This window comes from Lepisma saccharinum, chromosome 22 (assembly GCF_977018435.1).
Source record: "Lepisma saccharinum chromosome 22, izLepSacc3.1, whole genome shotgun sequence".
NCBI classification, from domain to species: Eukaryota; Metazoa; Arthropoda; class Insecta; order Zygentoma; family Lepismatidae; genus Lepisma; species Lepisma saccharinum.
The window spans coordinates 53,652,713-53,676,085 of record NC_139250.1 but is presented as its reverse complement, the minus strand read 5'-3'; positions in this window follow the sequence as shown (position 1 = coordinate 53,676,085).

Genomic DNA, 23,373 nt, shown 5'->3' with positions numbered 1-23,373 from the left:
AACCAAAAAAAAGTAAGCCGTGGTTTGATAATGAATGTCATAGTCTAATAGAAATAAGAAATGAGGCTAGACTTAGGTGGTTAAATAACTGTGAAGATACAAATCTAAACAATTATAATAGAATAAAGCGAGAAGTTAACCGCACGTTTAGAAGTAAAAAAAGAGATTACTTGAAAAGCAAAATGAACGAAATTGAAACAAACAGCAAAAATAAAAATATCAGAGATTTATATAAAGGTGTAAATGAGTTTAGAAACGGGTGGCAACCTAAAGTAAACTTGATAAAAGGTAAAGACGGTGATTTTCTAGCTGACCCAAGCGATATTCTAAATAGATGGAAAAACTACTTTGATTACCTTTTAAATGTTCATGTAGGAAATAAATCAGAAGTAAATGAAGTGCACACAGCAGAACCTTTAGTTCCAGAACCTAACTTGACTGAAGTTAAAGATGCTATTAAAAGGCTAAAGAATAACAAAGCACCTGGCATTGATTTAATACCAGCTGAGTTAATTAAATATGGTGGAAATTCAATAATATGTCAAATTCATAAATTAATTTGTTTAATATGGAATAAATAAGAAATCCCTCAACAGTGGAAAGAATCCATAATTGTTCCTGTGTTTAAAAAAGGTGATAAAATGAACTGCAATAATTACCGTGGAATTTCTCTACTCTCAACAACATATAAAATATTATCTAACATTCTTTAACAAGACTGACCCATATGCTAATGAAATTATAGGTGATTATCAATGTGGATTTAAATGTAACAGATCAACTACAGATCAAATTTTTCACATCAGACAGACACTTGAAAAAAAGTTGTCCATCAGCTATTCATTGATTTCAAAAAAGCATATGATTCGTCAAAAGAGATAAATTATATAATATATTAGTAGAGTTTGGAATACCTAAGAAGCTTGTTAGTATGATAAAAATATGCACCAGTGAAACAGAAAGTAAAATTCGTGTGGGTATTAATATGTCTGACAAATTTACAATTCATGATGGGTTAAAACAAAGAGATGCATTATCTCCATTGCTCTTTAATTTTGCCTTAGAATATGCTGTTAGGAAGTAAAATAAACTAAAGGAGGACTAAAAGTAAATGGTGTGACTCAGTTGTAAGCATATGCAGATGATGTAGACTTACTGGGGGATGATGTGAATACAATTAAGAATAATGCTAAAATATTTTTCGAAACTGCTAAAGAGATATCTTTGGAAGTTAACAAAGAGAAAACTAAATATATGCTTACAGTCCGAAACCAAGTGTTAGGTAATAATCAAAATCTAATTATTGATGACAACTCGTTTGCACCAGTTTCCAAATTCAAATACTTAGGAGTAATATTAACAAATGAAAATTATACTAAAGAGGAAATAAAAAGTAGCCTTAATTCAGGAAATCCATGTTACTTCTCTCTTCATAAACTTTTGTCTTCTCGTTTCATATCTAAGAAACTAAAAGTTAAAATATACAAAACAGTAATTTTGCCTGTAGTATTATATGGATGTGAAACTTGGTCCCTTACATTGAAAGATGAACATAAATTGAGAGTATTTGAAAATAAGATCCTTAGGAAAATATTTGTACCTAAAAGGGATGAGGAGACAGGTGAGTGGAGAAGGTTACATAATTTAGAACTACATAATTTGTATTCATGGCCAGATATTATGAGAATAATTAAATGAAGAAGACTTAGGTGGGCAGACCATGTGGCACGAATGGGAGAGGAAAGAGGAGTTTACAGGATTCTTGTTGGGAAAGCTGATGGTAAGAGACCTGTAGGAAGGCCCAGACGAAGATGGAGGGACAACGTTGAGATGGACCTAAGGGAAATCGGTAGGGATGGAAAAGAGTATATAGAACTTGCTCAAGATAGGGAAAGATGGAAGGCCTGTGTTGCTGCAGCCATGAACCTTCAGGTTTAAGAAGGCTAGGGAGTTCTCATATACATACCCTTGCCACTCATCAGCGTACGCAGGGTGTGTTGGCTAATTGCGAAGATGAGGATGGGTGATGACATGATGAAATTGATGAATGGACACTCAGAAACACTTATGCTCAGACCGGGATTCGAACCCCGGGTCACTGGCGTCGTAGCGTTATGTGCTAACTACTCCGTCACAAGGACGAGCCAGCATTGTTAACATTCAATAACAACATTTTTTGAGAGTACACTTGAATTTGAATGCTGTCACAAACCTGGCCTTGGCTCTTTGAGTTGATTCTATTTGCTGCGAACTTGATATATCGATTTTTCATAACGTGCTAAATTGGCTACTACAGCGTCACTGAAACATGGAAATAAGGAGAATAAACAAGGACACTAATAAAATATTTAAAAAGCATTTCCAAATACTAACACACGCACATGTAATGTGCAGATAATAACGAGTTGCTTATCCACGTACTACACTTCAATTATAAATGCATTTATTGTTACTGACTTTGCTAACAACAACGTAATTACTAACGATACGTGAACATTCAAGGGGAATATTGTAGTTTCTTTTATTTTTATATTACTCCTGAAAGTCGAACTGAACTTCAGAAAGTTGGAAACATATTAAAGTTTTAAGTCAATTTCTTCAGGCAATTCTTGGATACTTTGCAACAACAGGATGATTTGGAAATATTTACAAATCACGTTTATAGATGAAGGAATGGTAGGATTGTACATGTTGACCAGTATATGCTTTATCATAGCTTTACAATTATTCATTAATTTGAAATATTGGAGCTTAATTTGGAGGATAGAAAGTTATATTTGGACTACAATCAGATGCAGTAGCGTGCAGACCACTTGGTTTATCAACTGATTAACCTGTGGGTAAAGCCTCGCGCACCGCTCCTCCTTTTTCCTCTTACACACGCAAATGTAGATAACAATGTTTTTCCAATACAGACAAATTATTTAAGACGAAACCTGTTCTTTATCTGCATCGCATATGCAAACACATGAATCCTCGCTGAAGTGGCATTTAAAAAATGAAGCGGGATTTGCATCTAACGCTATACAATAGTAGAGAGCATAAGGGACATTCCACGAAAAATGGCCGTAATATGGAAATTATTATTGTTTTTAATTGTATTAAGGCTTAGATGTCTTGAATGCACATAACGTAAACATTTGATCCATAAACGTAACTAGCATCTGCAGCCTATATGCTTCACAGACAAAGTGAAGTAAATATTTGCCAAATTTTAAAAGCGTCACACACGTAACGAAATTTTGTTAATGCCTTTCATGCATTCAGGGCACGCCACCATATTAAGTATATTTAATTTGTTAGCAGACACCACAAAATACTTCAAAATCCTATGCAATAAGTTCATTGTGAATTTTTTAATCCAATCTCATGTCTACAACCTTAAATTGTGTGTGTAAAATGTCACACATATAATGCAGGAATGCTCCACAAACGACTAGTCGTCACAGTCGCAATAGAGACTAAATAACGAAATACAAACTTTAAGCATATACTTCTGGTGACTTAAAATCGTGTCGGATTGAACTAAAGGAATTTTGGAGAGGGTTGTTGAGTGTGTGTGAATAAAAGAAATTGAAAATTTATAGAATAGCAAAAAGAATGAAGGTACGTCATTTGACGAAAAGGAAAGTTCCTGATGAATATTTTATGTACATTATTGTAAGTAGTGGTGCAAATAAATCTTATGGGGGACCCTCTGATGGTGTCGACGTCCCTTTGAAATCAAGGGGTGTTAGAAACATCCACCTATCGTATAACCACGATCTTCAAGCAAGAATCGGAAATGAATTGTTTATTTCCCACAGCGTTAACTAAGCAGTTACATGCCTTCATTGTCACGTTTTGGGTTCAGCTTTCACTTGCCCATGCCTTTGATCTTGCCGTCTGCAACCTAGGAGGATGAGGGTTTATGATCCAGTGATTCTCGAAAAATCTATGGAACGTCTTGTCGTGGTATTCCAGTCTGTCACAAGAAAGGATGAACGAACATTTAAAAAGGACAAATGCTGCCTTTGCCCGCTCTTCTAGCCACTGAAAATATTTGGTATCGGATGGTATCGGTTAAAGAAAATCATTGGATACTCACCGATGTCAATACATCGGTATCGGTATTTGCTCAGCCCTAGACATTTCTGTGCCGTGAATTGCACCTTGTGTTATTTCTCGGAAAATTATTTGATAAGCATGAGTGCCTGTTGGATCTAAGCAACTTAATATTGCACAAAGTATACCATTGTAATCAAGGTTCAAATCACCCCCCACCCCCGCCCGCTTCAATTCCGAATGTTTTTGACGTAGGTGAAACAAGTCTATAAATGGATCTTATCTTCAATCAGGCCTTTGTTATTCTAAAAGTATGTTACTGCTTGTTGAACAAGAAACAGCCACATTAAGTGAACCGTTTCCATGAACTTTCTGCGTCCTCACACGATTCTCCTTGTATTCTTTTGACGTCCAGTAGCGTGAAACACGACATCTGATGCAACATGTTTCATGCTTATCACGAAAGATCTCTATAATGCATAGATTCAGGAAATATCCATAAAATGATTTCTATGCACTTAGAATCAGATTTTCCTCTCACTAAAATTCACTTCGAAAGTTAATATGTGCGCTTTGATACGGTCTAGCAGGATGGACGCTCTAAAGCAGGAGTTCGAATATTTCCAGAAACAGGAAATCTGAATTCTTGCAGCAACTTCATCTACCTCATACGAGGTAGGAATCTTAGTTTGTGAACGGTCAATAGTTATATTATGATTTTCCTGTCAGTTAGTCATGTGGCATGTAACAGGGCTGGAAATAGATATTTTCACGAAACGGAAGCCTTTATATTCGTTAACATGATGTATCTTCTCCGGTTATTAGAGCGTTGAGATAATGACTAGTTAAATGATGCACTGCATTAAAATTAATAATAGTTAATATTAAAATATTTATATGAACATCAAATAGTATTATCAACGAGCCTTCTGAAATTTTCTCCCCTTTCAAAATTTAAGCAGACGAAAATCCTGGATGGTTAACAGCTCGCCCAGCTGAGAAAAATATTTTAAAATGAAATCATATCCTCAACGCTTCTGTCTTAATGTTACTTGTTAAAAAATCAATTTGTTCAAGTGAAAAATATTTCCATATTTTTTGGCGTATTGTGAGAGATTGGATTTATTGCTTTCAGGTGTGACTCATTTGAAATTATACTGCTTGGTTAATCTGTTATAAAAATAACAATAACAATAAACAAATAAATGGTATAAGGAGAACCACAAGGTACCAAATATGAAAGTAGTACTTTCCTACACCATACTCTTTAAAGCCCCATCGAGGCAACAATGTAGAGGGGAAGCTTATATGAATGATGTGATATGTACTGCTATACAATTTAGCTCACATTGGAACGGACAATGTAGTGAAATATCTAACAAATTTAACGAAATGGACCAGACAGAGCGGGAAGGTTCCAGACATTCAAGAAAGGCAAAGAAAGGGAAAACAGCGAATTTCTTTCCCACTTTCCACGAAATCAAGCAGAGAATAAATCGGTACCAGTTGCATAAGCCGGAGACACATTGAACTCGTTTATTTTCAAATAAAATTCATTTCTTCTTGCCTCATATGCATACCGGAACATTTTTCAAGCTGGGATCATTTTTTACATGAAAAAAACGTTATTTTTAACATTACAATCATTTATTGGTCGTTGCTAATTCGGCGGGCAAATCTTGACTCACGTTGTCTATCGTCAGCTGATATGCAGTATCGTCAGCTGATGTGCAGTGTTTCCAAACTTATGAACCGATAAATGCCGCAGAAACTATTCACAAAAGGTTTTTAAGCGAAAATTGAGGCTAGACTCTACTTTACGTCCTTATCTACATGGTGATTGCTTCTTTGCGTTCGCGGTGCTCGATCGTGGTGCGGCACCCGGCATCTCTTCGGGTAAGTACATTTTTCTTTTCACACTTTCTCTTCACGATAGCCCCACTATCCATTCACGGGGTCGAGGTATGCCTACGAGGTTAGGTTAGCCCTGTTAGGTTAGGTTCCATTAGCACTCATTTCACCCCTAAATATGTGCTTCATCATCTAAAAAATTCTTCAGTACGTTCAATTACGCATATCCGGACAAGATCGGTTTTTCTCGATTTACTCCTTCAGGAAATTTTTCCTCGCCTTGGGATTTACGTTGTTGAATTTCTTATAAAATAAGCTTTCCAACGGTATATGACACGTATTCCTTAGGAAAGGACGTAAACTAGAGTCTTACCTTAAATTGAAAAAAAAAAACGCTCACACGTCATCTTGTAAAACTACCGCGTGGTTGATACACTGACAGGGGGTTACATAATCGAAAGCACGGAACATTTGATTCACGTAGTCGACGGTAATGACGACACGAGCTATCGTACAACGGAGATGCATGAATTACGAAAAATACCTTACTTACAGGCCAAATAAGTTGCACGATTCGAAAAAACAATTTCCCCGGCTTCAGAAAGTCCTCAAGAACTCAATTCCGTAAGTACTTTCTCGTCTTTTCTCCTGTAAATTTGAAGAAATCCGTCTCCGACTTATGCAATCGTTACCGAATAAATAAGGATTGGCAAGGGTAGTGGGATGCTTCGGAAAGGAGCAGGAGATTACATCAATTCATTCCCCGCACACAAGAGAAAGTATTAGGAAACGAAATAACGCCCTAGAAAGGACTGGTACATCTCACCGGGCACAACCTCTACGGGACCTACCTCATGACAATAGAAATACAGTAAAATGGCTCTTGCTGGATATGCAAGACTGAAAGGGACACTCCGGAACACAAAGTATTTTTCTGTTCGTCTTCCGAAGAAAAAAATCATACTGACCACAAGAGAATTACCGAACACAAACTTTCTTCTCCATACGTTCAACTTTCCTGTCATAGCTAAAACAAGGATTCTCCTATAGGAAAGTTATTTTATCGTTTTCTAAGAATCAGGACGCTCCTATACAACGACCTCTTTCCGAAAAGGACATTTTGTGTATTTCGTTGGAAACGCAGATAATTATATTTTGTTAATTTAATAAAACTGCAAATGATCAAGAAAATGATGATTTCAGAACATTGCTAGAAATTAAGGAATAATAATTATCTCTTACTTAAAAATTATGGAAAGCCAGAAAGGCAGAAGACTAAATTATCAGCATAACAACCCTCAGACAGCTGAAGACTACTTAGTTACCATATCAACAAGCTCGGGTATAAGCAAGATAATTTCGACAGCTAGCCAGAGACATGTCAAGGTTATTATAAGTATATAGGTTGTTGGGTCAATTCGTTGTTTATTCGTGATGACGAAACTACGGTAAGAGATGAATTTATCCTTATAAAGAGTTCCAATCTATGCGCTAGTGCTAAGCAGATAGAAAACCATGCCAGAAACTGAACACACAAAATGGACTACACACATTTTCTGATGTAAGATGCTTTCTTCTTTATAAGCAATAATCCAGTGCCTTCGAAATACTGCAGGCATGAATCTGCGATGCTAAAAAGGCTGGTGAGGTAAGAAGAGTGATCCTGTTTTGCGGAAATGCACATTACATTTGAATGAGCAAGTAATTCTAAAAACACGTCCTGTAAATTTATTTATTTCATAGTAAGATTAATAATTATAATCGCAATTTAAAAATTATTATATCCTGATCAATTGCAAGTAAATTTGTGTATGTAATACAAGGCTGAGTTACATGTTAGTGCAAAAATATTTGAGTTCAACAAGTGCGAAGTACGAACCTAACTGATTGAACATGTTGATTACATGGACGTCAACCATATTGCTATTAATATTTTTTTATTTAACACGAAATACATATATTTGGATTTTCATATCAACATTTTTGTGCACATGTTGTCGTAAATTGTGTAGTTAGATGTGTAAAGGACATGTATTTATTTTCTAGCCATAATTAAGGATATTTTGTTCCTCCTTTAATAATATAGCCTTATTATGTTCCAGCTGTACAGCATTATGGCAAACGTTACGTCAAATAAATATAATGTACAACAATGAAGTTTTACGACTTCATTAATTTAAATAGCCTATTTCACAAATATATTGTGGATAATTTTGAACCTTTTTACTCAATATAAACAATGGATATTATTCTCTCCCTTTGTAGAATATCTAATTCAAAAACAGCAAAATATTTTTCATTATTGTGATGTTGTTAATGAACTATTTAAAAAAATTACCTCAAACTAGCATTTAACGTGTATGGAAATTTAAGAAGGAAAAATTTACTGTTTAAAGAAAATAACGATTCCTACCTTTGCACAATCAGTCATTGCATTTCGTGAAACATATTTGGTTTATTTTCTTTAATGCTCTGTATGAAAGAGTAACAAAGCGAGACATTTTATCCTAACTTGTTCGAAATGTAACAAGTTGTTCGGATCCAACTTTAAATTTTAGATTCAGTCCCGATCAGCCCATATGTGCATAAAATGGGCTTGAAACAACACAAAATATAAAAATCCTCAATGGATTAATTACTACTCTCGAATTCGAAATTTTCTGCAAGTTTAGATTACAGTGTGATTATATTTTCATTATATGTACATACTTCTTTTTTGCCTCACATACTCGTAATTTCAGCACGCGTCTATTGTCAGTTGGAAGTATATTATTTAGGAATTAATAAAAAACTGGCTGATATTCTTAAAAACGTATGCCATACACTGGAAAACAACTTGCATTAAGTATTATCTATTGATTTTTATCATTACGTGGCTTGACTACCGATAAGGAATATTAAAGGGATTTTAGAACAAAAAATTAAAACAATCACAATATTCTCCTGATTGTACAGGACGTACATGAGGCCTCCTGTGTTCTTTTTCTTTTGCTTTGGATTTATTCAAATAAGTTGCTTTAATTAATATTCTGAACCAGTTTCATTTTCCGTGTGATCGTAAATCCCTTTCCATAGTCTTGCATTAGTGGGTTAGGTCTTTTAAGTTTGATATTCTTAGAATCCAGGCGTTTCAAGTAGGTTAGAGTAGAGTAGTTAAGTTCGTTTCATATTTGTATACTTTCACTCTTTTTCTGAACATGTGTGTGCACGCCAAATCTATAATGAGAAAAATTCATTTAAAAAATCCAACCTATGACCACGGTAACTTGTCCAGCCAAATATTTACCATATTTATCGAAAATTAAAAAAATGTCTACACATTTCAAACGAGAATTGCGTTTTCGAAGTTTGCAAGCTCATTTAATACGAATTCCAATCCTCCTGTACGTTAAATTTTCAAAAATTATCATAAATACAGAACTCGAACACGTACGTTTTTATTACATAGCAATTATATAAATATATGAACGCTGAGAATTTTTCAGGGATTTAGAGTAAGATTGAAATGTTTGGCACAGTTTTAACTAATTTGAAAAGTAACGGTAGATTATGCAGAACTGTAAAGTTTGGATTTAACGTTTATCAATGTTATTTACGTATTTTCAAATGTTCTTGGAGGTGAAGTCAACATTCTGAATTACCAAATAAGGAAATGGACGATTAGGTCAGAAAACTAAATATTACGCTTTTACAATGTGCTGTGTTAAATGTTGATTATAGTAGACCAGTCCTGTGACTTCACAGAAGCTGATGTAAAGCCTGTGATATTTCAGAAACCCATTTACAGTTTTTAGCTTCAGATAACTTGAATACACCAACGGGTACATATTATACCTAACATGTAATAATAACTAATTTTCCGATGTTAAAAACGAGTAATAGGATTTCTTTTCAACATTTAATAATATAAACACAAAATGTAATACTCTACGTTTAATTTTCTGAAAAGTTTAGTAAATCACTTTATAAGTATCATGTTTGTCGCGTACTAATCGCCTGCTACTTGTCTATAGTCTTGTAACGTACAGTTGGAGTCCAACTGTTTGATGACTCTAGTGACTTACACATTAGCTTTTACACAGTCTACAGTACGCATCCTAATATAGATATCAGGTGGCATCGATAACAGATGGCTGCACCGTTTGCCATGGCAACCGAGGGCAATGTTGCCAGATCTCCGCGTAAATATAACCAATGTAGATACGTACAGGTAGGTCGATTAGGGTACTCGATGTGAGATGACGTCATATTGGTTAGAGGTGAGTTAGTGAATTAAAAAATAGTAGTAAATCAGGGAAATTGATAATCATGAGATTTTAGTTATACTTATGTTCTTCTTACAGAAATGAGCAATATATCATCAGTGGAAGGTAGTAATAGTCGAAATATTAATATAAAATCCGTTGTTTTATATTAAGTATTTGTTTTAATATTTAGAACGCAGAGAAGAAAATGCAATAATAAGTGTAGTTAATTCAAACACGAAACGGACCAAGTGAAAACAGTTATTGAAATAATTGAAACATTTTGTGAATAAGTTTGAAACAAATGCTGCGTTGACTCAGGCACGTATCCAAGGGGGCTCAGGGGGCTAGAGCCCCCCGAATGTTTTCGGTTTACACTAGATAAAATTAGGTTTTTTGGTTTCTTGTGTGTGTGAAATAAAATAATGTTACGAAAATTTAAGGAGATAAATAATTATCGAGACAAGATAATTTTTTTACAACCCTGTAATTGATAATAGCACGTGTCCAATGTGGGGTAAGGGGGGTCGATCAACCCAGGAAATGTTTCAGTTTACACTAGATAAAGTAGGTTTTTGGCTTCTTGAATAATGTGACGATAATTTAAGGAGAGTAATAATTATCTAGGCAAGACAGAAAATGTTCTATAACCCTGTTATTGATAATAGCATGTATCCAATATGGGGATCAGGGGGGTCGAGCCCCTTCCAAGGGAAATCTTTCAGTTTAAACTAGATAAAATTAGGTTTTTGGTTTCTTGAAAGATGCGACGACAATTTAAGGAGAGAAATAATTATCGGGGGAAGGTAGAGAATGTTCCATAACCATTTTATTGATAATAGCACGTATCCAAGGTGGAGATCAGGTGGCCGAGCCTCCGCAGAAAATCTTCTCAGTTTACACTGGATAAATTAGTTTTTTGGCTTCTTCGATAATGTGACGATAATTTAAGGAGAGTAATTATCGAGGAAAGACGGAGAATGTTCTATAACCCTTTTATTAACAATATTGCACGTAAACTTTTCTTGCATTTTCATTGTTGTTGTCGCAGCGAGTGCGATCATTGTGTAAAGATTTGTCATCATTTGGAAGCTGCACAACATAGCGTGCCACGAGTAGGGCGATTCTTTGTATTATTTATTCTTTTAAAAGCGGGAAAGGAAACGTTCTTAAATAAGAGGTGGAATCGAACCACTGGTAATATTAACGAAATGTTTTACCTGCGGAACATTCTAGAATATAATGAAAACATAAATACCCGGCTTCAATTTCTCGGTTGATCAGTACAACAGAATCTGTTAGTAATTCGAAAATGAAGAGGACTAGTGAGACAATTTCCGGTAAACTACCAAAGTCTACTTCTAGTTCGTGTCCAAAGTTGAAGATATTGACGTCTGTGGAACTCTAGGGACCTCAGTGTAGTGCTATTCGGGGCATGGGCCGAAGAGATCGAAGGTCTAAAATGAATATTTCAGGAGTACGGATATTGGGGCGGTTTATTAAGACATAAATAAGTTGCACAGATCAACTGTTATTTTATTTGTGCCCGGGCCAAATTTCCTGGATGCAGTCCGAGACTTTCATGGGATAAAAATGACTTTTATTTAAGCCAACTGGGTTCGACACACACTCGTACACTTAACCACTACAAAGGGACAGCCGAAAATTATATGAATGTCGAGAAGAGAAAGCAGGAAGATGTTGCATATGTAGATATTTTATTGAGGCTCTGCCAGGACCCGAACCAGGGTCTTTGGCATGTCGTGCCGTTGCTCTACTGGCATACCCAGGATTTTCAAACGGGGCGGGGGTGTTACGTATACTTTTTTTCGGTACTCAGTCCTCATTTTGCCATCTTTGTCTGCCTTTGACGTTAATTTTTTTTAGAAATACTGGGCCAATGGAGTGTTATGACCCCCATCACGCCACTGGAGATAAATGAGTTACCATTTTATCATATTGGAAGTCGAAACATTAGATGTGTTGGGATCGGAAGGGTTTTCACTGTGCATTAATTGTTTCTCGATCCAGCTGTGTTCGAGAAGACTTCCTTTGTTTCGTGCCGATATATGACAAGACTGCGGAAGCTGTGACGGACAATTTTGAACACTTGCGAGTGCTTAGGCCTGAATATGAACAATTTGGTGGGTTTCAGCTTTTATAAGAGCTGCATACATGGGAAGACAAGACACATTAGTGGTGTTCAGGCTCGAATCAGGGATAAATATTCCAGAACTGTGCGCATCCAGTTCACAGCCCACAGTTTGAATCTCGCATCGTCGAGTGGATTGTTCATCCATTGTGTAACAGCTTCGTGAATACACTCAAAGACACCAAAGATGTTTTGATACCTGATGAGAAGAAACGGACAAACACGTGATAAAAATGGCAGCCTTAAACGGTGGCTACTATTTAGGGGACAGTTGCTCCCTATATTCTTGCCTCCGCACTATGGCCTCTTAATGCTAGGCATTGTCTACCAACAGAAAGTAAACTTTCCTTGCCCCCCCCTCCCCGTATTGCCACCAAAAGGGCACCACTGGCCTTAAATATACACCTGTGAGGTTCTGTCTATACCCCTGAAAAATATATTGTCCCCCCTTCCCCCGAAAGGAATTTCTGGATACATGCCTTTGTTGACTGTACACTTCATTTTGTACGAAAGTACTCACTACTTTTGATTGGAGACTTTATACTCTGTCCCAACTATCTCTGCTGCAGCAAGGCTGCACATAGCGGCACAGAAGGGGTGGGGGATCGAGTGGGCAGAGCGAAGCAGTACACGATGCTGCAAAAGCTGGTAACTACAGCAGCTTTCCGCCGTTCCGCGCAATCCCGTTCCCTCTCACGTGTTCATTGGTAGAGCCGTCTCGCGTCACTACTTGAGCAGAGACTTGCTTTCGTTCGCTTGCTCCAGCGAAGTTCTTTTCTTGTGTATGGAGCGACCTTTCAAAATATTCTTGGGTAGAACGCAACGCAACGCAACGAGCTTTCTTTGTTGAAATGCCATTTGCAAGATATTATTTTCCGCGCCCTGTTTTAGTAAAATGATATTAAAGATAAAAGACATTTTCAATTTTTTCAATTATAAACATTGTTGAAAAATGCTTAAAAGTATGAATGTTAAATTTTCCACAAGGCCGTAAATTTCAGTTTCCTAATGTATTTTTCTTGCAGAATTCCAATTGATACAAAAAAGTGTTCCATTTTCTCAGGATGACGACAAGAACAAATAATCTTTGCTTATTGTCAATTGTGAATATTCATCTGACGAAGACACTGTTAGAGGGTGGAAACGTTACGTTTATATGTATATTTTTTTATACTATAAAAGCTTTCCTTCGTCAAAATTTTAATGAAATGAAAACAAGGCTTAACAGTGTTACAATGGAAATTAAAGCTCAAATTACTATACTTTAAGAAACTTATTTATTTGAAAACCTTAAATTGATGTTTTAAGTCATTTGTACGCACAGAAAGGCTAATCAGGACTGGACCTACAGTTTAAAGTGGGATCCGAACCACTGTGCAAGGCGCCTCCACCATGTATCGAACTTCTTGAGTAGCTACAAAGCGACGACGTTACCACCACGCCATCGGGGAGGCCTTTATTTGAGTGATTGTTTGTTCGTTTCAAAATACTTAAGTATAATTTTACACACGTTGCCTCCGCACAATGTTCAAAGTCTTGTTTCACAGTTTTTCACGATTTATACTGGTTTGTTCTGCAGCTGTCTTTGGAAGTAACAGTAACATTTTCGAGTAACATTAACTGTAAACTACTTACTTTATGAAATTAGTACCTGAAATTCAGTTATTTTTCCACCTAACTAGTAACTAAGTTTAAAGTTAGTTGTACACCACTGTTCACATAAAGTGTCACTTTATGTAAAGTCAAACAGTTGAAGTATGTACCAATTGATGTGAACAGAAGTGTACAATTACTATTTTTTCGCATAGAAAGGAATTTTCTTCTTTTCCATTTTTACAATTTGTTGAATCATATTCTCGCCTGAAAGAATGGATGAATTAGTGATTATTGAAATCGTGAGACCATGAGAACAATCTTATTTATTGCCAAGAAACAGAATGAATCTGTTCCAAGTGTATTTTAATTAGAATAATTTCGACATAAGGCTATATAATCTCCAACAATCCTCATTGGTATACCACAGTTCAACAGTAATTCTGAATAATATATTGTTTGCTCAACAAAAATACAATAAAATATTATTTTTTTCATATTTAAGTAAAATACGTGGATTTTATTGCCTCTGTACTTACATATAAAATATATTAACTTAGTTATAATTATATGGTTGATTGATTTAGTTTATTTTGCTACGCTTTTCTGCCATTTTGTCTAATCGCAAAGATGAGAACGAGTGATAAATGATGAAACTTATGAAGAATCACATACAAAGCATGCTTATGCCGGGATTCGAACCAGAGACTCCTAGCGTCGTAACGCTCTGTTCTGTTTTTCGACGAACAAAAAGAAAACAGCAATGAAATTAGTATTTTTTGTTGCACTGAACACTGGTTAGTGAAAGATGAAACAAAGTTTAATTATATTGATAATTTAAGTATTGCATCTAGTTACAGTAGGCCTAATATAATAAGAGACGGGTCTTTAATTTTCACTCAGAATGAACTTAAAAGTAACGTAGTTGAAATAAAGCAAGCTGTTGAGTTGTCAGTAGAACAAGACTTTGAATGCGCCGCGATTGAAATAGCTATTTACAACTTATGTGTAATATCAATATATAGAACGCCTAGTGGAAATATGGATGTATTCTTAAACAAGTTAACACTAGTACTAGATCTCGTAACAAAAAGCTCCAAAAAGAATATTGTTGTTTGTGGAGATTTTAATATTGATGTATCCAAAGACACAGCAGAAAAAAATAGTTTTCTGGATGTAATGAACTCTTTTGGTCTGTTTCATACAATTACAACTCCAACTAGAATCACCAAAAACAAACAAAAAGTACAATAGACAATATTTTTACCAATATAAACGTTAATAAATATTCAGTAGAAACTTGCATAGGTTTTTCTGACCATGATTCTCAGCTTATTAAGGTAAACGTAATAGAAGACAAGCGGAATCATAAACCACGCGTAAAATTCAGAGTTATTAGACCTACAAACAATGATGAGAACATTTCAAAATTCAGAAACGCGCTTAAATCAGAAACATGGGGTTTTATAAACAATATGGCTGTACACGTAAACGAGAAATTCGAAAAATTTCTTGATACTGTAAGATACCATTTTAATAAATGTTTTCACATAAAAAAGCACGAGTTCACAACAAACCCAATTGCCTATGGATAACCAAGGAAATTAAAAATCTTAGCAAATTAAAACGATCATTGCATAAACAGAGTAAATATGCAAACAGCCCTACCCTTAAAGATCATTACAAACAGTTCAACAAAAATTACAAGAAAACATTAAAACATTGCAAACAGTTGTATGTTGATAAAAAGTTGAATAATTCAGAAAACAAAACTGCAGAACTATGGAAAATAGTGAATCATATAACAGGTAAAAAAACGACCACGAATCAAGATATCATATTAGAAGCAGGTAATGTAATAGAGACAGATCCTCAAAAAATAGCTAATACTTTTAATAATTATTTTGTTAATGTAGCACTTAACCTGCAACGTAACATCAGCGTAACGGACACATACAAAGAAAAGTTAAATAACGTGAAAAGATCTTTCACGCATTCTTTTTATATGACCCCTACTACAGACGAAGAAATTTCCAACATAATTCGAAATATGAAAAACAAAAAGTCAACAGGGCTAGATTCAATGCCGATTAACGTGATCAAAGAGATTTGCACGTACATTAACGAGCCTTTGGCTAAATTAATTAACGAGTGTATGGAAAATGGTAGCTTTCCAGATTGTCTAAAAATATCAAAAGTAATACCCTTATATAAGAAAGGAAATAAAACAAAAATTGAAAACTATAGACCAATTTCCTTATTGTCAATTTTTTCAAAAATTTTCGAAAAATTAATTTATAATAGGATAATAAAGTATGCAGAAGATAAAAGGATACTCATAAAGCAACAAAATGGGTTTGTGAAATCGAAAACAACAAAAAATGCCATTTTTGATGTAATTGATAATATTCTTTCCGCCATAAACAAAACGTATTCTGTTGTTGGAATTTTTTGTGATTTATCAAAAGCGTTTGACTGTGTGAATCATCACATACTACTAGAGAAATTAAAATACTACGGAATCCGCGGTCTATCAAATAAATTAATAGAATCCTATTTATCGAATAGAAAACAGAGCGTTGCAATAAATAGCTTATCCAATAATGGGACGCAAACAACATATTACTCCGAATTGAAAGATGTGGTTATTGGAATCCCCCAAGGATCGATACTAGGACCCCTATTGTTTTTATTGTTCATAAATGATCTTCCAGCAAATGTTGAAACTGCCCAAGTTACTCTTTTTGCTGATGATACTACGGCTTTAGTAGATTCTGTTAACGATGTAACTTTAATTCAAAAAACGGAAGAAGCTCTTACTGAACTACAAAGCTGGTTTTCAGCAAACAAACTTTCTATGAACAACGAAAAAACTAATATAATAAAATTTGGTGTATCTAGAGCCAAAAACTCTTCTATTAAGCAAGATAATTTCACAGTAGGGCATGCCGTTATAACAGCTACTAACAATACAAAATTTCTTGGAATTTTTATAGACGAGTGTCTAAACTGGAAAGTTCACATAGATCATTTATGCAAGAGGCTAAACACCGTATGTTACCAATTAAGAACCTTAAAAAATAGTTTCAATACAGTATGTATGCTAAATATCTATTTCTCAAACTTCGAAAGTATTTTGAGGTATGGTATCCAATTTTGGGGGAACTCGGCTCAATCGCAGAGGATTTTTAAAATTCAAAAAAGAGCATTGCGTATTTTGGCAAATGCACACAAAACTGATACATGTAAACCTCTTTTCAAAAAATTACGTATATTAACACTTCCAAGTTTGTACATACTTGAAACACTTACTTTCATACACGAAACACAATCGAACTATCCAAAGAACATAGACACTCACAATTACAATACCAGACAAAAAGATAACTTCCACATTCCCAAAGTGCGGCAAACTGCATACCAAACGGGACCTTTTTACTCAGGCATCCAGTTATACAATATATTACCAAAAAGTTACAAAAATTTTGAAAGATCCACAATCTTTAAAAGTAAAGTGAAAAAATTGTTATTGGAATACACATTATATTCAGTTCAAGAATTTCAAGAATTAAATAACTTTATAAAATAAATGTAGATTGTATACACTAGATAATATGTACTTATACAGCACTAGTTCACTTCAAAAATAATTTGTCAGTCTATGTTTTACTATTATATTATGTTATATTATAAAAAATTCTGCCAATGTATGTATATATGTATATGTATATATTATGTGCGATGTCAACATGTTGTATTTTGTAATGTACATGCATCAATGCCCCCCAGGGGTACTTTCGGTGTGAAAATTGCTCAATAAACTCAATAAACTCTAACTACTCCAACACGGACACCAGCAGTTATAGTTGAAGACTAAAATTGGTAAACGCTGTAAGTGATACAATAATTCAAACAACGTTTTCCACGTTAAACTGTGAAATTTGAAATGCTTTATAATGTGGTAAATGTGAAATGTGGCTGGTAGCCCTCTTAAGTAGTTCAAAGGGCGTCTAAAGAGGTCACTAATGTGCACGTTCGTACGGGCTGATGTGCGGAACGATGCGATTTACCAACACTTTCGCTTTTGGCACTTACAACGTTTAACACTTTTAGTCCTCAATTATATATGAACTTAATGCTAAGTTGTTGGTTATTCATCTGTGATGAAATGAATAGTGCACTTGCATTTCATCTTCTGAACCATGTCTTACAAGATATAACTAATCTAGAATAAAGTAATTGTAATAGTAACTAAATTAGATACGTTTTAAAGCTACAGTAATTATAACTGAATTAATTTATCAAGTGATTAACTTTGAATTACTTTTGAAAAGTAACTTTCCAAAACTGTCGATATCTTAGATAAGATACTCAGATAAGAATTGTGAGAGAAGTTTTCTAAGATACAATATGGTAATAATTACCATTAGAATAAAATTCAAATCATTCAAAAATCATTGCATGAAGGGACTACTAAAACTATATATTCGGGATATACGTATAAATTCACATTAACATTTTTTCTTCAATGTAACTTCATTCTCCTTCTTGCCCATCCTGCAACATTATGTGCTTCTTGCTGTCTTGAAATCATCATTTCATTCAGAAAGCATTCAATACCCACGTGTTTGGGCAAATACCCTTCAAAATTTGAACTAGCAAAAATTTCAAGGAATGTGTGCTTTAACTTGACAGACAAGAAAAACAAATTATACCATTCGCATTATATTCACTTTCTTACATATACCGTTCCCAATTGCTGACTAATTGCAACCAGATATTAAGAAGTCTTGCAACATCATTTCTTGAGTATATTTTTTACTCTTGATATCTTGTAACCCACCACCATCCAACCATGTATGTGCAAATTGTGTACAGTTCAAACAATCCACACAGACGATGTTTATTCCATAGAAACATATCCACAAACTTCCACGATATTGGGTTGCCATTGTTAGTCACATCTGTTGACCTTTTTACAAATGTCAAGATATTCTTAGAAGACACGTCAAATAGATTCTCAAATGTTCATCTGCAAAAGGAGCAAATAAAAATATTGTTAATATGGTGTATGAGACTTTGAACGTAACAAAGATGAAAAAAAAATAACTTCCATTACATTGTTACAACCACAGACAAGTTGAGTTAATAATTAAATGAAAACAAATTTGACATGTTGTGTAAGTGGATGTGAATATAATTGATCTAAACTGCGCCATAATGGTTAACGAAGTGGTCCTTTTGTAACAGAATTACAAAAGGTTTGATTCACGGTATCAGCTCAATTCAGTGACTCAGATCTATCTTTACAGTGTATGTTAAATATGACCATAGGCGTGCGCAGACCCTCTGATTAGGCGGGGGGGGAGGCTTGAAAGTTTAGTCGGGAAAGAAAAACTTCACTTTATCTCACTGTTTTAGTTCTATTGCATTGATGGGTATATGTGTGTGTGTGTATATATATGACATATTATGTATATACATTACATAATCAATTCATCCGCCCCATAACAAACCAATAGCAAAAATGTTATAAATTGTCTCTGAAATATGCGCGCTCCTTTTCCTCCAAACCAAGCTGTTACAGGAGCTACTGTCTGAAGTACTTAATTGTTCTTACACTGTCTCTGTAATTTGCAAATGCACTACAGAAAATAAATTGCGAGCAAACCGAGCAAGAAAATTTTACGAAATGTATTTTTGTTTGTATATAAAATTTGAAGTCCAGGGGACAATTGCCCCTCTGTGCCACCCTACAAGTGCTCCTGGCCATCTGGAAAAAAAAGTGATAGAAAGACGTGAAAACTAATTCCATTTTGAGTATCCTATTGTCCTGCTACTCTTAATTTCTGCTAGTTTTACTTCGTCTTACTTCAAGGTTTGCACTCCTAGAATTGATTTCCGTTCAAGGTTGTTATAAGGCAATGCCCCTCTGCCCCCTTGTGGTTACGCCACTGCAACCCCTTCCCCGTAGTTGCTTTGAATTTTCATCGGCTTGAAATACTTCATTTTCTCCAATAATATCGTTTAATAAGTCATGAGATTCCTCTACACTAAATTTCTAGTTGAAAGTATAATAATGTAGGAGCATGGATCGTCTAGAAGGGGGGCAAGGATTACCACACCTCCCTCTTCGAAAACGAATATCTACCTTAAAGTATATATTTCAAACGTATAATTTGATTTCAGTCATAGTAATTTACATTAATTATTATGTAATGGAGGGACACAAGTAGGCGATAATTTCAAATTCAAGTGGTGTTTTTGAGGGGGCAGCACAATTATTGGGGCAATATGCCCCACGGAAAAATATCTTGCTTCTCCGTATGTGGAAAAAATCTGCGAACGTCCGCGAGCCCCCACTTCCCCCCCCCCGTGCGCACGCCTATGAATGTGACTTGGACTTCAGTAGGTTATTAAATCAAATATTCGTAACATAATCTGGACAGATTATGATTTCTCTGAAAATCAATCAATCTTACCCACAAATAAATAATTGGCCTTGCACTTGTAAAATATGTGAACTTCTAATATTTATTAATCTATACTAATTTTTGAATTCTCAGTAAACACGCAAACTAGTAGTGTAAAAGTATATAGGATAAACTCGAGAAATGATGAGCCCCTCTCAGGCAGATTTGGCTACACTTAAAACAAGCTCAACATGCCCATATGAGCTTTTTGCTCAAGTGTGGAACCCCGTCTAATCCAAGATTTTTGTAAAAATTCCCTCGGGAAGTTCCTGTGAAATGATGAGCCCCCTCAGATTGATTTGTCCACACTTACAAAAGGCACTTCTGTCAGATTGTTGTCCATAAATTTGTTAAAAATATGCCCCTCTTGATTTTTTTTTGGATACACTTAAAACTAAGCCACCGTCACCCACCGCCACCCACCTACACACACACACACACACACACACACACAAAGCATATTGTTGAACCCAACTGATATTTTTTATTAAGTATAGAGTTTTGATTTGAACCCCAAGAAATTTTATATAAATACCAAAGCCAAAAAATATTAACACACATACACACACACACACACTAAATATAGAAAACACACTGTTGAACCCAACTGATATTTTTTTATTAAGCATAGAATTTTGATTTGAACCCCAAGAAATTTTATATAATAAACATAATAAAATTCTAATATTTATTTTTGTTTAACAGGTACAACAAGTTTTGAGCACATAAGCAGTTTCTGAGGAATACAAGGCAGCAGCAGCAGCAAGCAATTAACTTATAGAAGGCAGTGTGTATTCTATCTAATTGCATGGATGATCTTGACACAGGATTTTTTGAGAGAAGATGTATTTCAAAATACATAAAATCTAAGTCACTTGTTGATGATTTAAAGCTTAGATTTTTTGGCCTGTCCGAGTATGACCTGTTTGCTGTGCAGAATGAAACTAAAATACAGTGGGTGCTTGCCAGTGACAGGCCATTCCAATGCCTGTATCTCAACTTTATCAGTGAGTTTGAAAGGCTTGAATACAACAAGTACAAGAGAATTGTTGGATTGTTTGTTAATTTTTATACAGACAGGTGCCATTATAATTTAAGGTTGAAATTGTTTGACAATTGTTGGTTCAACAATTGCTATGAGCATTGTTTTGAGTATAGGATGCCCATGATTGCATCTCAGAGTTTAAATTGGAGACATTATAAATATTCAAATAAAATTATTAACAAGATATCTAAATATAAGAAGATTGAATTTGTTACAACTGATAATGGGAATTTGTACAGTGGTGAAGATTTCAATCCAGAGTTTGTATCAAATTTCAACTATATATATTTGAATGAGCTTGTCATGTATTTTATAAGGCAAAAATTTAGAGATTGCACTTATGATTGTATTGTTGAGGCACTGGGGCAGAATAATTTGCATGATATATGCAATTGTGGGAGAATTTTGTCCAGCCTCTCAGTGTGATTTCAGGCACAGGAATTTGGCAGTTGGGAATCAATCCGCAGCAGGCAGCCCTGATTATTTCAGCAGAGACAGCAATCAAGGTAAATAAATATTTGCTGCAAGTGTAATTTAATTCTCTTCTCATCAGTGTAACAAATTTCCTGTCTTATGCAGTTCCAAATCCCTGCCCATCAGTGCTGTAGAAATATCAGCCAGGCTCGGGTCTGTGTGCAGGAAGAGGCAAGATATTTGTTTGAAATCTGTTTTGAAGCCTGTACCTAATCACAGCACAGCTCTGTCAGAGATAGGGACAATGAGTAATATCTGTAATTAATAATTCAGTAATCATTTCTAACAAGTTTAATTTTCAATAGGCTCTTCTCATCAGTGTAACACATTTCCTGTCTTATGCAGTTCCAAATCCCTGCATAGCAGTGCTGTAGCCGGGCTCGGGTCTGTATGTAGGAAGAGGCATAGTTGAAATCTGCTTGGGTATAATTTTCTGAAGCCAGTACCTAATCACAGCACAGCTCTGTCAGAGATAGGGACATTGAGTATAAAATCTGTAATCAATATTGTCAGTAATCAATTCTAACAAGTTTAATTCTCTTCTCATCAGTGTAACAAATTTCCTGTCTTGTTTCACATGCAAATCCCTGCTCATCAGTGCATATCACCTGTATGAAATCAGCATGGGTATAATTTTCTGAAGCCTGTACCCATCACAGCATAGCTCTGTCAGAGATAGGAACATTGAGTAATAATTAATAATTATTCTTGTCAGTAATCAATTCTAACAAGTTTAATTTTTAATAGGTTCTTCTCATCAGTGTAACAAATTTCCTGTCTCATGCAGTTCCAAATCCCTACCCATCATCAGTGCTGTAGAAATATCAGTCAGGCTCGGGTCTGTATGCAGGAAGAGGCAAGACATTTGTTTGAAATCTGCTTGGGTATAATTTTCTGAAGCCTGTACCTAATCACAGCACAGCTCTGTCAGAGTGTAACAAATTTCCTGTCTTGTTTCACATGCAGTTCCAAATCCCTGCCCAGCAGTGCTGCAGCCAGGCTCAGGTCTGTATGCAGGAACAGGCATAATATTTGTGAAATCTGCTTGGGTATAATTTTCCGAAGCCTCTACCCATCACAGCACAGCTCTGTCAGAGATAGGGACATTGAGTAATATCTGTAATCAATAATTAATAATTATTCTTGTCAGTAATCAATTCTAACAAGTTTAATTTTTAATAGGCTCTTCTCCTGTCTTGTTTCACATGCAGTTCCAAATCCCTGCCCATCAGTGCTGTAGAAATATCTTCCAGGCTCGGGTCTGTGTGTAGGAACAGGCAAGATATCTGCTTGGGCATAATTTTTTGAAGCCTGTACCTGTTGAAACATACATACATACATACATACATACATACATACATACATACGTTGAAACGTTTATATAGGAACAATGGTGGAAAATATCAGAATCAGATTATCAGCAGCAGCTATAAAGCAGCAACAGTGTCTTCTGGATTTACCTCCAGGGTCACTGTCTTGCCTGTCAATGTTTTCACA